The 12352-nt window shown below is 38.8% G+C and overlaps 1 protein-coding gene across 2 annotated transcripts in view; it reads right to left on the bottom strand.

Annotated features, from left to right (window-relative positions):
• Positions 1–12352, bottom strand: part of LOC122791010 (beta-1,4-galactosyltransferase galt-1-like) — a 587919-nt gene that overhangs the window by 102579 nt on the left and 472988 nt on the right. The window lies entirely within an intron of this gene.

The raw sequence follows: 12352 nt of genomic DNA, 5'->3' as shown, positions 1-12352 counted from the left end.
CAAGTTATTTCTAGTGCACACAGTATGGGCCAATTGAGCAGAAGGCAGGAAATAATATAAAGGACATAGCGACCTTGTACTTAAGTTGTCTGTAGTGCACAGACAGAGACCTACTTGAATAGAGGGCAGGACATAGTACAGAGGACATAGCAACCCCCAAAAATAAGATTTTTTGCAGTGCACACACTGTGACCTACTTGAACAGAGGGCAGGTCATAGTAAGAGAAACTAGTGAACCTTGTAAATACGTTATTTGTAGTGCACACGCTGTGACCTACATGAGCAGAGGGCATGGACACAGTACAGAGGACAGCGACCCCTGTACATAAGTTATTTGTAGTGCACATACTGTGACTTACTTCAGCTGAAGGCAGCACATAGTACAGAGGACATAGTGACTCCTGCACATAAATTATTTCTAGCATGTACTGTGACTTACTTGAACAGATCGCAGAACATATTACAGAGGATGTAGCAACCCCTGTACATAAGTTATTTGTAGTACACACACTGTGCCCTACTTGAAGAGAGGGGAGGACATAGTACAGCGAACATAGCAACCGCTGTACATAAGTTAGTTCTAGTGCACACACTGTGACCTCCTTGAACAAAGGGCTGGAGATAGTACAGAGGAGATTGTGACCATTGGTCATACGCTATTTCTATTGCACACACTGTGACCTTCTTAAACAGAGGGCAGGAAATCGTACAGAGGAGGTAGCGACAACTGTACATAAGTTATTTCTTGTGCACACATTGTGACTTACTTGAATGGAGGACAGGACATAGTACAGAGGAGATAGCAACCTCTGTATGTAAGTTATTTCTAGTGCAAAGAGTATGGCCCACTTGAGTAAAGGGCAGGAAATAATATAGAGGACATAATGACCCTGTACGTAAGGTATTTGTAGTACACTCCCTGTGCCCTAGTTGCACAGAGGGCAGGACATAGTACAAAGGATATGGTGACCCCCCCTACATAAGTTGTTTGTAGTGCACACACTGAGACCTACTTGAACAGATGGCAGAACATAATACAGAGGACATAGTGACCCCTGAAAATAAGATTTTTTGCAGTGCACACACTGTGTCCTACTTGAACAGAGGGCAGGACATAGTACATGTGTACATACGTTATTTGTAGCGCACACAGTGTGACCTGTTTGAACAGAGGGCAGGACACATTACAGAGGATAAAGCTATCACTGTACCTAAGTTACTTCTAGTGTGCACAGTGTGTCCTACTTGAACATAGGGCAGGACATAATACAGAGGACATAGCGACCGCTCTACTTTAGTTATTTCTAGTGTGCAAACTGTGACCTAGTTGTACAGAAGGAAGGACATAGCACAGAGGACATAGTGACTCTTCTACATAAGTTATTTTACTGCACACACTGTGCCCTACTTGAACAGAGGGCAGGACATAGTACAGAGGACATAGCGACCCTTGTACATAAGTTATTTCTAGTGTGCAAACTGTGACCTACTTGAACAAAGGGTAGGACATAGTACAGAGGATATATTGACCCCTGTACATAAATTATTTCTAGTGCACTAACTGTGACCTACTTGAACAGAGGGTAGGACATTCTATTTTATTTTTATTTATTTTACATTTGTTGATCTGGCTAGTCAAGCTGGATACATGTCCATTTTCAGTAGAGGACAATTCACTTTATGACGCAAAGCTTTCGGGTATGAACCCTTTCTCAATACTAAATACATACATATACACAAAGCAACTGCTTTTATACAGGCCTAGTAGTCATGTGACTGCAGCCAAAGTCACATGACTTATTCAAATGTACAATTTAAAAAATTTAAAGAAACACACTGCAAAAAAGCATTTGTTAAAAAAGAAACTAGACATATACATATATATGATCACATTTCAAAACAATATCTAGCACATATATATTCTTAATTATAAAAATATAAAAATATACATATATACCTATATGTTTAATATAAACTCTAAAATTATTAAAACATAGGTGTACACATACATGTACACAACAGATGCACTTATTAACATCAATGTATAAACATGCTCATACGCACAGGTTAATAAAGGTATCATTTCAACTTGCGTTGTAATCCAATAAGAATTGGTTTAATGCTTACTGTACTGTTAAGGCCAGGAGGACTATCAGCTCCCAAACGTACTATCCATTGATATTCTTTAGTTTCAAGAAAATTATTAATATCACCACATCTGAGTGAGGGAATCACCAAATCAATGACCCTAAATCTAAATGTATGCCTGTCCCCACAAGTCTCAATATGCTTATACAAGGCATTCTGACTATACTTCCTCCTGATTTCTGATTTGTGTTCAATAATCCTGTCCTTAAGTCTACGTGTAGTCTTACCAATGTAGTATGCAGGACATACAGAGCATGATGCCATGTACACCACATTGGTAGTAGTACAAGTAGCTCTTACAGAGAATGTATATGTATGGTGTGTAATCGTATGCACATAACTATTAGATTCCACATATCTGATCAAGTCTGAGCAACAGGAGCAGTTGTGACATGCATAGGTACCAAAATTAAGTGTAGGGCAGATGGGTCTATCAAAGCACAAATTCAAAGAAGGACGAAAATCTTTATAGCATAGCATACTTTTGAGGGTTTTCATATTTCTAAAGCTAAAGAATGGCTTATCACCTAACAATTTTGTAAGTTCAGGGATGCCATTAAAATAGGCCAATATTTATAGATAGTGCGCTTAACAAGGAAACCTTACTTGCAAAACCAGTCACATATCTAAATCTTTGCACAGTAGAGTTTACAACTTGATTTATCACAACATCAGGGTTCGTAAGATTATAATTCCTGAAGTATGGGGCATATAGTGAGTGCCTATTGCTAGATACCTGGTTCTTCATCTCATTTAAAATAGACAATGCATAGCCACAATCAACAAAATCCTTAAATGTATCATTTAACTGCTCACAAAAAACAATATCATCTGTGTTGAGCCTACTCACTCGAATGAATTGAGACTTAATCACACCTCGAAAAACATCACGGGGCATGCATGCTGTCCGCATGCACATATCTACCCACAGATGCCTCCTTCTTAAAAACAGAAGTGCCCAATGATCCATCCTTGTAAAAATGTTAACATCAAGGAAGGAAGCCTCTTTACTAGTAATGGTCGACTTAAACTTCAAAAAGGATGTCGTGTTGTTCAAGTGTACAAGATATTCTTCTAAGCTGTCCCTAGATCCATTCCAAATTAAAAAACAATCATCAACAAACCGTTGATAGAACACATCACGTGTGTCAAAAATTTTTTCCATCATGCAAATTGTCTAATTCCCACTGATGCAGTACAAGGTTTGCATATGTATTGTGCAGGGGTGCCCATGGCGACCCGTTAACCTGCAAATCACGGTTGTTGATTGAAAATAAAAACATTGTGGCTAAGTACTAGGTCCAACAATTGACATATATTTTGAATAGAATCACTTACTAAGGATTTTCAGTAGTCAAAAACTTCCTAATGGACTCTATGCCATACAGATTAGGGATAACAGTGAACAACGATACAATGTCTAAGGTAACAAATAGAAAATCATTCAGATTACATGGTTCACTGTAATACCACTTTGAAAGTTTGAAGAGAAATCACCAGTATCTTTCAAAACATAATTACATTTATCTAAAAAGGAAACAATTGTTTCTGAAGGTAAACGAAACAGGTTCGGTTACCCACCCATTGCCAGAAACAATGGGTCTCATGGGAGGGTCTAACAAACACTTATGTATTTTAGGAAGTCCATTATAACTGAGGTATAGATGGACAGGGTACAGAAAAAAGTTAAATAATTCCAAACTAATATTATTATTAAACTGCATGTCATAAACATGTAAGTTAACGTCAGTAATATGCTTCTTTACATCCAAAGAACTAATTTTTAAAGGACAAAGTATCCATTAGTAGCTTATCCATTGATAAATTATAGCAAGCTCTATCCATGATCACAATACTTCCTCCCTTATCTGCCTGCTTAATGATGATTTCACTATTCCTTTTGAGATTCTGCAAGGCAAGATGTTGCTCATAGGTTAAGTTATAGATAAACTTTCTATCACAGACATTAAACTGTTGCCTAAAATCAGCTTCACAGACATTGCAAAATGCAGTAGTAATGGGTGTATTCACAGGTATAAAAACGCTACGTTTTCTGAGAATGTTATTAGGAGCAGTACTGACATTAAACAAAATTTTCAAATTTAAATTTCTCACAAACATTTTCAAGTCGGTAATAATATCAACTAAATCCAAGTTAGTCATAGGTATGAAACTCAGTCCTTTTGAAAGAAGAGACACATGAGAATCACTCAAAACAAAAGATGAGAGGTTTAAAACACCTCTTACTACTTGCGGCATTCTTGCCCTGTCTCAACGGACTGTCGTACTTGCGTTTCACTGGCGAAGTCTCTAGCTTCATCGATAATGGTTCCCTCTTGTTTAAAGAGTCCTGCACACGTTCCGGTTTCTCTAACTGAAACCGCTTCTCTGTGAAGTTTAAAGTCGACTGATGCGTTTTTTTATTAACATGCTGCACATCCGATACTAAGTTCAAGGCAGCAGTTGATGAGGTATCCATAGCGGACGTCATTACGGCGTCAGTGTTAACGCTACTAGAAGAGGCAATGGTTACAGACTCAGAAGGAGTTAAAGTGACAGTGTCTGTTTGTATAGAATTGGCGCCAACAGTCAGATTTGAATCAAGGGGCTGAAATGCATCTAGCCCTAATAGAAGTACCAGCAAAAGTTTTGCATTATGATTTTTGTTGGATGTTACCATAGTTGATTCTCTTGGGTCATTCCTGGGCCAAGAGAAGATGTGACCCACTCTGAAATCATTAATGTCTCGAGAAAGTTTTCTTTTCTTAACTAGCTCAAGCTTGTCATCTAATTCACGAAATTTACTGAATAGATGGTTATATTTGGATGACATTTCTGAAAAACATACAAGTGATTTCAGTTCTTCATCTAATTTAATAATTTCAGTCTTCAAATCTTGTTCAACAGACATAAAATATTCATTCATTAGTGACATATAGTCTAAGCTTAGCTTCAAGTTCATTTGCTGCCACCTTTTGAGGAGTTCAGGGTACACATTCCCATACGATGGCATTTTCAATATTCTTAGTCCACGAGGGACTATCCCCATTTTAAGGTATGCAGAGAAGCTAAACCTCTGCCACTGAAAACGCTTGTATGAACCAACTTTACGTTCAAGCAATGCAATTTTATAGTTAAAAGTATCAATGTCACCTTTAGAAGAGTTGTCCAAAGTAACCTGCGTTCCATTTTCAGGAGCCATGACAGGAACAAAGTCCAACAAAGGATTAACTTCTTGTGAAAACAACGAATGTAGTGATTCCATATTTCCAAAAAGGTAACAGGCTGCAAGAAAGGCTACCAAATATAGTTACTCAACAGTCCAGCAGAGTAATACTAATGGTAGAAAAACAAACTGCAAAAAGATCCAAAATCACACAAGGAATGCTGAGAACAATTCACTTTATGACGCAAAGCTTTCGGGTATGAACCCTTTCTCAATACTAAATACATACATATACACAAAGCAACTGCTTATATACAGGCCTAGTAGTCATGTGACTGCAGCCAAAGTCACATGACTTATTCAAATGTACAATTTAAAAAATTTAAAGAAACACACTGCAAAAAAGCATTTGTTAAAAAAGAAACTAGACATATATATATATGATCACATTTCAAAACAATATCTAGCACATATATATTCTTAATTATAAAAATATAAAAAATATACATATATACCTATATGTTTAATATAAACTCTAAAATTATTAAAACATAGGTGTACACATACATGTACACAACAGATGCACTTATTAACATCAATGTATAAACATGCTCATGCGCACAGGTTAATAAAGGTATCATTTCAACTTGCGTTGTAATCCAATAAGAATTGGTTTAATGCTTACTGTACTGTTAAGGCCAGGAGGCCAAGATTTTCGTCCTTCTTTGAATTTGTGCTTTGATAGACCCATCTGCCCTACACTTAATTTTGGTACCTATGCATGTCACAACTGCTCCTGTTGCTCAGACTTGATCAGATATGTGGAATCTAATAGTTATGTGCATACGATTACACACCATACATATACATTCTCTGTAAGAGCTACTTGTACTACTACCAATGTGGTGTACATGGCATCATGCTCTGTATGTCCTGCATACTACATTGGTAAGACTACACGTAGACTTAAGGACAGGATTATTGAACACAAATCAGAAATCAGGAGGAAGTATAGTCAGAATGCCTTGTATAAGCATATTGAGACTTGTGGGGACAGGCATACATTTAGATTTAGGGTCATTGATTTGGTGATTCCCTCACTCAGATGTGGTGATATTAATAATTTTCTTGAAACTAAAGAATATCAATGGATAGTACGTTTGGGAGCTGATAGTCCTCCTGGCCTTAACAGTACAGTAAGCATTAAACCAATTCTTATTGGATTACAACGCAAGTTGAAATGATACCTTTATTAACCTGTGCGTATGAGCATGTTTATACATTGATGTTAATAAGTGCATCTGTTGTGTACATGTATGTGTACACCTATGTTTTAATAATTTTAGAGTTTATATTAAACATATAGGTATATATGTATATTTTTTATATTTTTATAATTAAGAATATATATGTGCTAGATATTGTTTTGAAATGTGATCATATATATGTATATGTCTAGTTTCTTTTTTAACAAATGCTTTTTTGCAGTGTGTTTCTTTAAATTTTTTAAATTGTACATTTGAATAAGTCATGTGACTTTGGCTGCAGTCACATGACTACTAGGCCTGTATAAAAGCAGTTGCTTTGTGTATATGTATGTATTTAGTATTGAGAAAGGGTTCATACCCGAAAGCTTTGCGTCATAAAGTGAATTGTTCTCAGCATTCCTTGTGTGATTTTGGATCTTTTTGCAGTTTGTTTTTCTACCATTTTCAGTAGAGGCCCAGGGAGAAAAGCTCCACAAACTGAATTGTAAAAATTGTAAAGAAAATTAGTAAAAAACAATGCTAGTAGAAAAGCCAACAAAAATACATCAGGTGGAAAATTGATAAACGAAGGTCTTGTTAAAATGAGAGAGAAAACATATGTAACACTGATATACACAAGACAGAATTTGTTAAGTAAATTACATAAGGGGACTAACATTGATTATTTTAGAAACATTTTTTTTCACTGTAGAACAGCAGAAATAGTAGGAGTTATAATCAAAAGAACAGGTGTGAGACAGGAGGCAATAAAAGTGTCAGTCAGGGTTAATACAAGGGCAGAGCCATTGGGAATTAAGGAATGCTTTTACATGCTTCTTGAAAATGGGTGTGGAGGCAAGTGCTATAAGATGCTATCTCCTCTGTACTATGTCCTGCCCTCATAGTACAGAGGATATAGTGACACCTGTACATAAGTTATTTCTAGTGCACAAACTGTGAGGTACTTGAACAGAGGGCAGGACATAGTACACAGGACATAGCAACCTCTGTATATATGTTAGTTGTAGCGCACACAATGTGACTTAATTGAACAGTGGGGAGAATAGTTCAGTGGACATAGAGACCCATGTACATAAGTTATTTGTAGTGTGCACACTGTGACCTACTTGAACAGAGGCAGGATATAGTACAGGGGACACAGCGTACCGTGCACAATACTTATTTCTAGTGTACACACTGTGCCCTACTTGAACTGAGGGCAGGACATAGTACAGGAGATAGCGACCCCTGTAGATAAGGTATTTGTAGTGCTGACACTGTGACCTACTTGAATGGAGGACAGGACATAGTACAGAGGACATAGCGACCACTGTAGTTAAGTTATTTATAGTGCACTCACTGTGACCTACTTGGGAGATGGCAGGATATAGTAGAGAGGACATAGCAACCTCTGTATATATGTTAGTTGTAGCGCACACAATGTGACCTAATTGAACAGTGGGGAGAATAGTACAGTGGACATAGAGACCCATGTACATAAGTTATTTGTGCTGCACACACTGTGACCTACTTGCACAGAGGGCAGGACATAGTACAGAGGAGATAACAACCTCAGTATGTAAGTTATTTCTAGTGCACACAGTATGGCCCACTTGAGCAGAAGGAAGGAAATAGTATAAAAGACATAGCGACCCTGTACATAAGTTGTTTGTAGTGCACATACTGAGACCTACTTGAATAGAGGGCAGGACATAGTACAGAGGACATAGCAACCCCCAAAATTAAGATTTTTTGCAGTGCACACACTGTGACCTACTTGAACAGAGGTCAGGTCATTGTAAGAGGAAATAGTGAACCTTGTAAATACATTATTTCTAGTGCACACACTGTGACCTACATGAGCAAAGGGCAGGGACACAGTACAGAGGACAGCAACCCCTGTACATACGTTATTTGTAGTGCACATACTGTGACTTACTTAAACTGAAGGCAGCACATAGTACAGAGGACATAGTGACTCCTGCACATAAATTATTTCTAGCATGTGCTGTGACTTACTTGAACAGATGGCAGAACATATTACAGAGGATGTAGCAACCCCTGCACATAAGTTATTTGTAGTACACACACTGTGCCCTACTTGAAGAGAGGGGAGGACATAGTACAGAGGACATAGCAACCGCTGTACATAAGTTAGTTCTAGTGCACACACTGTGACCTCCTTGAACAAAGGGCTGGAGATAGTACAGAGGAGATTGTGACCATTGGTCATACGCTATTTCTATTGCACACACTGTGACCTTCTTAAACAGAGGGCAGGAAATCATACAGAGGAGGTAGCAACAACTGTACATAAGTTATTTCTAGTGCACACATTGTGACTTACTTGAATGGAGGACAGGCTATAGTACAGAGGAGATAGCAACCTCTGTATGTAAGTTATTTCTAGTGCAAAGAGTATGGCCCACTTGAGTAAAGGGCAGGAAATAATATAGAGGACATAACAACCCTATACGTAAGGTATTTGTAGTACACTCACTGTGCCCTAGTTGCACAGAGGGCAGGACATAGTACAAAGAATATGGTGACCCCCCCCCACATAAGTTGTTTGTAGTGCACACACTGAGACCTACTTGAACAGATGGCAGAACATAATACAAAGGACATAGTGACCCCTGAAAATAAGATTTTTTGCAGTGCACACACTGTGTCCTACTGGAACAGAGGGCAGGACACAGTGACCCTTGTAAATAAGTTATTTGTAGTGCACACACTGTGACCTACATGAACAGAGGGCAGGACACAGTACAGAGGACAGCGACCCCTGTACATAAGTTATTTGTAGCGCACGTACTGTGACCTCCTTGAACAAAAGGTATGACATAGTACAGAGGACATAGCAACCCCTGTACATACGTTATTTGTAGCGCACAGACTGTGACCTATTTGAACAGAGGGCAGGACATAGTACATGTGTACATACGTTATTTGTAGCGCACACAGTGTGACCTGTTTGAACAGAGGGCAGGACACATTACAGAGTATAAAGCTACCACTGTACCTAAGTTATTTCTAGTGTGCACAGTGTGTCCTACTTGAACATAGGGCAGGACATAATACAGAGGACATAGCGACCGCTCTACTTTAGTTATTTCTAGTGTGCAAACTGCGACCTAATTGTACAGAAGGAAGGACATAGCACAGAGGACATAGTGACTCTTCTACATAAGTTATTTTACTGCACACACTGTGCCCTACTTGAACAGAGGGCAGGACATAGTACAGAGGACATAGCGACCCTTGTACATAAGTTATTTCTAGTGTGCAAACTGTGACCTATTTGAACAAAGGGTAGGACATAGTACAGAGGATATATTGACCCCTGTACATAAATTATTTCTAGTGCACTAACTGTGACCTACTTGAACAGAGGGTAGGACATTCTATTTTATTTTTATTTATTTTACATTTGTTGATCTGGCTAGTCAAGCTGGATACATGCCCATTTTCAGTAGAGGCCCAGGGAGAAAAGCTCCACAAACTGAGTTGTAAAAATTGTAAAGAAAATTAGTAAAAAACAATGCTAGTAGAAAAGCCAACAAAAATACATCAGGTGGAAAATTGATAAACGAAGGTCTTGTTAAAATGAGAGAGAAAACATATGTAACACTGATATACACAAGACAGAATTTGTTAAGTAAATTACATAAGGGGACTAACATTGATTATTTTAGAAACATTTTTTTTCACTGTAGAACAGCAGAGATAGTAGGAGTTATAATCAAAAGAACAGGTGTGAGACAGGAGGCAATAAAAGTGTCAGTCAGGGTTAATACAAGGGCAGAGCCATTGGGAATTAAGGAATGCTTTTACATGCTTCTTGAAAATGGGTGTGGAGGCAAGTGCTATAAGATGCTATGTTCTCTGTACTATGTCCTGCCCTCTGTTCAAGTAGGTCACAGTGTCAGCACTACAAATACCTCATCTACAGGGGTCGCTATCTCCTCTGTACTATGTCCTGCCCTCATAGTACAGAGGATATAGTGACACCTGTACATAAGTTATTTCTAGTGCACAAACTGTGAGGTACTTGAACAGAGGGCAGGACATAGTACACAGGACATAGCAACCTCTGTATATATGTTAGTTGTAGCGCACACAATGTGACTTAATTGAACAGTGGGGAGAATAGTTCAGTGGACATAGAGACCCATGTACATAAGTTATTTGTAGTGTGCACACTGTGACCTACTTGAACAGAGGCAGGATATAGTACAGGGGACACAGCGTACCGTGCACAATACTTATTTCTAGTGTACACACTGTGCCCTACTTGAACTGAGGGCAGGACATAGTACAGGAGATAGCGACCCCTGTAGATAAGGTATTTGTAGTGCTGACACTGTGACCTACTTGAATGGAGGACAGGACATAGTACAGAGGACATAGCGACCACTGTAGTTAAGTTATTTATAGTGCACTCACTGTGACCTACTTGGGGAGATGGCAGGATATAGTAGAGAGGACATAGCAACCTCTGTATATATGTTAGTTGTAGCGCACACAATGTGACCTAATTGAACAGTGGGGAGAATAGTACAGTGGACATAGAGACCCATGTACATAAGTTATTTGTGCTGCACACACTGTGACCTACTTGCACAGAGGGCAGGACATAGTACAGAGGAGATAACAACCTCAGTATGTAAGTTATTTCTAGTGCACACAGTATGGCCCACTTGAGCAGAAGGAAGGAAATAGTATAAAAGACATAGCGACCCTGTACATAAGTTGTTTGTAGTGCACATACTGAGACCTACTTGAATAGAGGGCAGGACATAGTACAGAGGACATAGCAACCCCCAAAATTAAGATTTTTTGCAGTGCACACACTGTGACCTACTTGAACAGAGGTCAGGTCATTGTAAGAGGAAATAGTGAACCTTGTAAATACATTATTTCTAGTGCACACACTGTGACCTACATGAGCAAAGGGCAGGGACACAGTACAGAGGACAGCAACCCCTGTACATACGTTATTTGTAGTGCACATACTGTGACTTACTTAAACTGAAGGCAGCACATAGTACAGAGGACATAGTGACTCCTGCACATAAATTATTTCTAGCATGTGCTGTGACTTACTTGAACAGATGGCAGAACATATTACAGAGGATGTAGCAACCCCTGCACATAAGTTATTTGTAGTACACACACTGTGCCCTACTTGAAGAGAGGGGAGGACATAGTACAGAGGACATAGCAACCGCTGTACATAAGTTAGTTCTAGTGCACACACTGTGACCTCCTTGAACAAAGGGCTGGAGATAGTACAGAGGAGATTGTGACCATTGGTCATACGCTATTTCTATTGCACACACTGTGACCTTCTTAAACAGAGGGCAGGAAATCATACAGAGGAGGTAGCAACAACTGTACATAAGTTATTTCTAGTGCACACATTGTGACTTACTTGAATGGAGGACAGGCTATAGTACAGAGGAGATAGCAACCTCTGTATGTAAGTTATTTCTAGTGCAAAGAGTATGGCCCACTTGAGTAAAGGGCAGGAAATAATATAGAGGACATAACAACCCTATACATAAGGTATTTGTAGTACACTCACTGTGCCCTAGTTGCACAGAGGGCAGGACATAGTACAAAGAATATGGTGACCCCCCCCCACATAAGTTGTTTGTAGTGCACACACTGAGACCTACTTGAACAGATGGCAGAACATAATACAAAGGACATAGTGACCCCTGAAAATAAGATTTTTTGCAGTGCACACACTGTGTCCTACTGGAACAGAGGGCAGGACACAGTGACC

Source organism: Protopterus annectens, chromosome 16.part0, assembly GCF_019279795.1.
Source record: "Protopterus annectens isolate FY-2018-M chromosome 16.part0, PAN1.0, whole genome shotgun sequence".
NCBI classification, from domain to species: Eukaryota; Metazoa; Chordata; order Ceratodontiformes; family Protopteridae; genus Protopterus; species Protopterus annectens.
The sequence above is the reverse complement of the archived record's forward strand: the minus strand, read 5'-3'. Positions and strand labels throughout refer to the sequence as shown.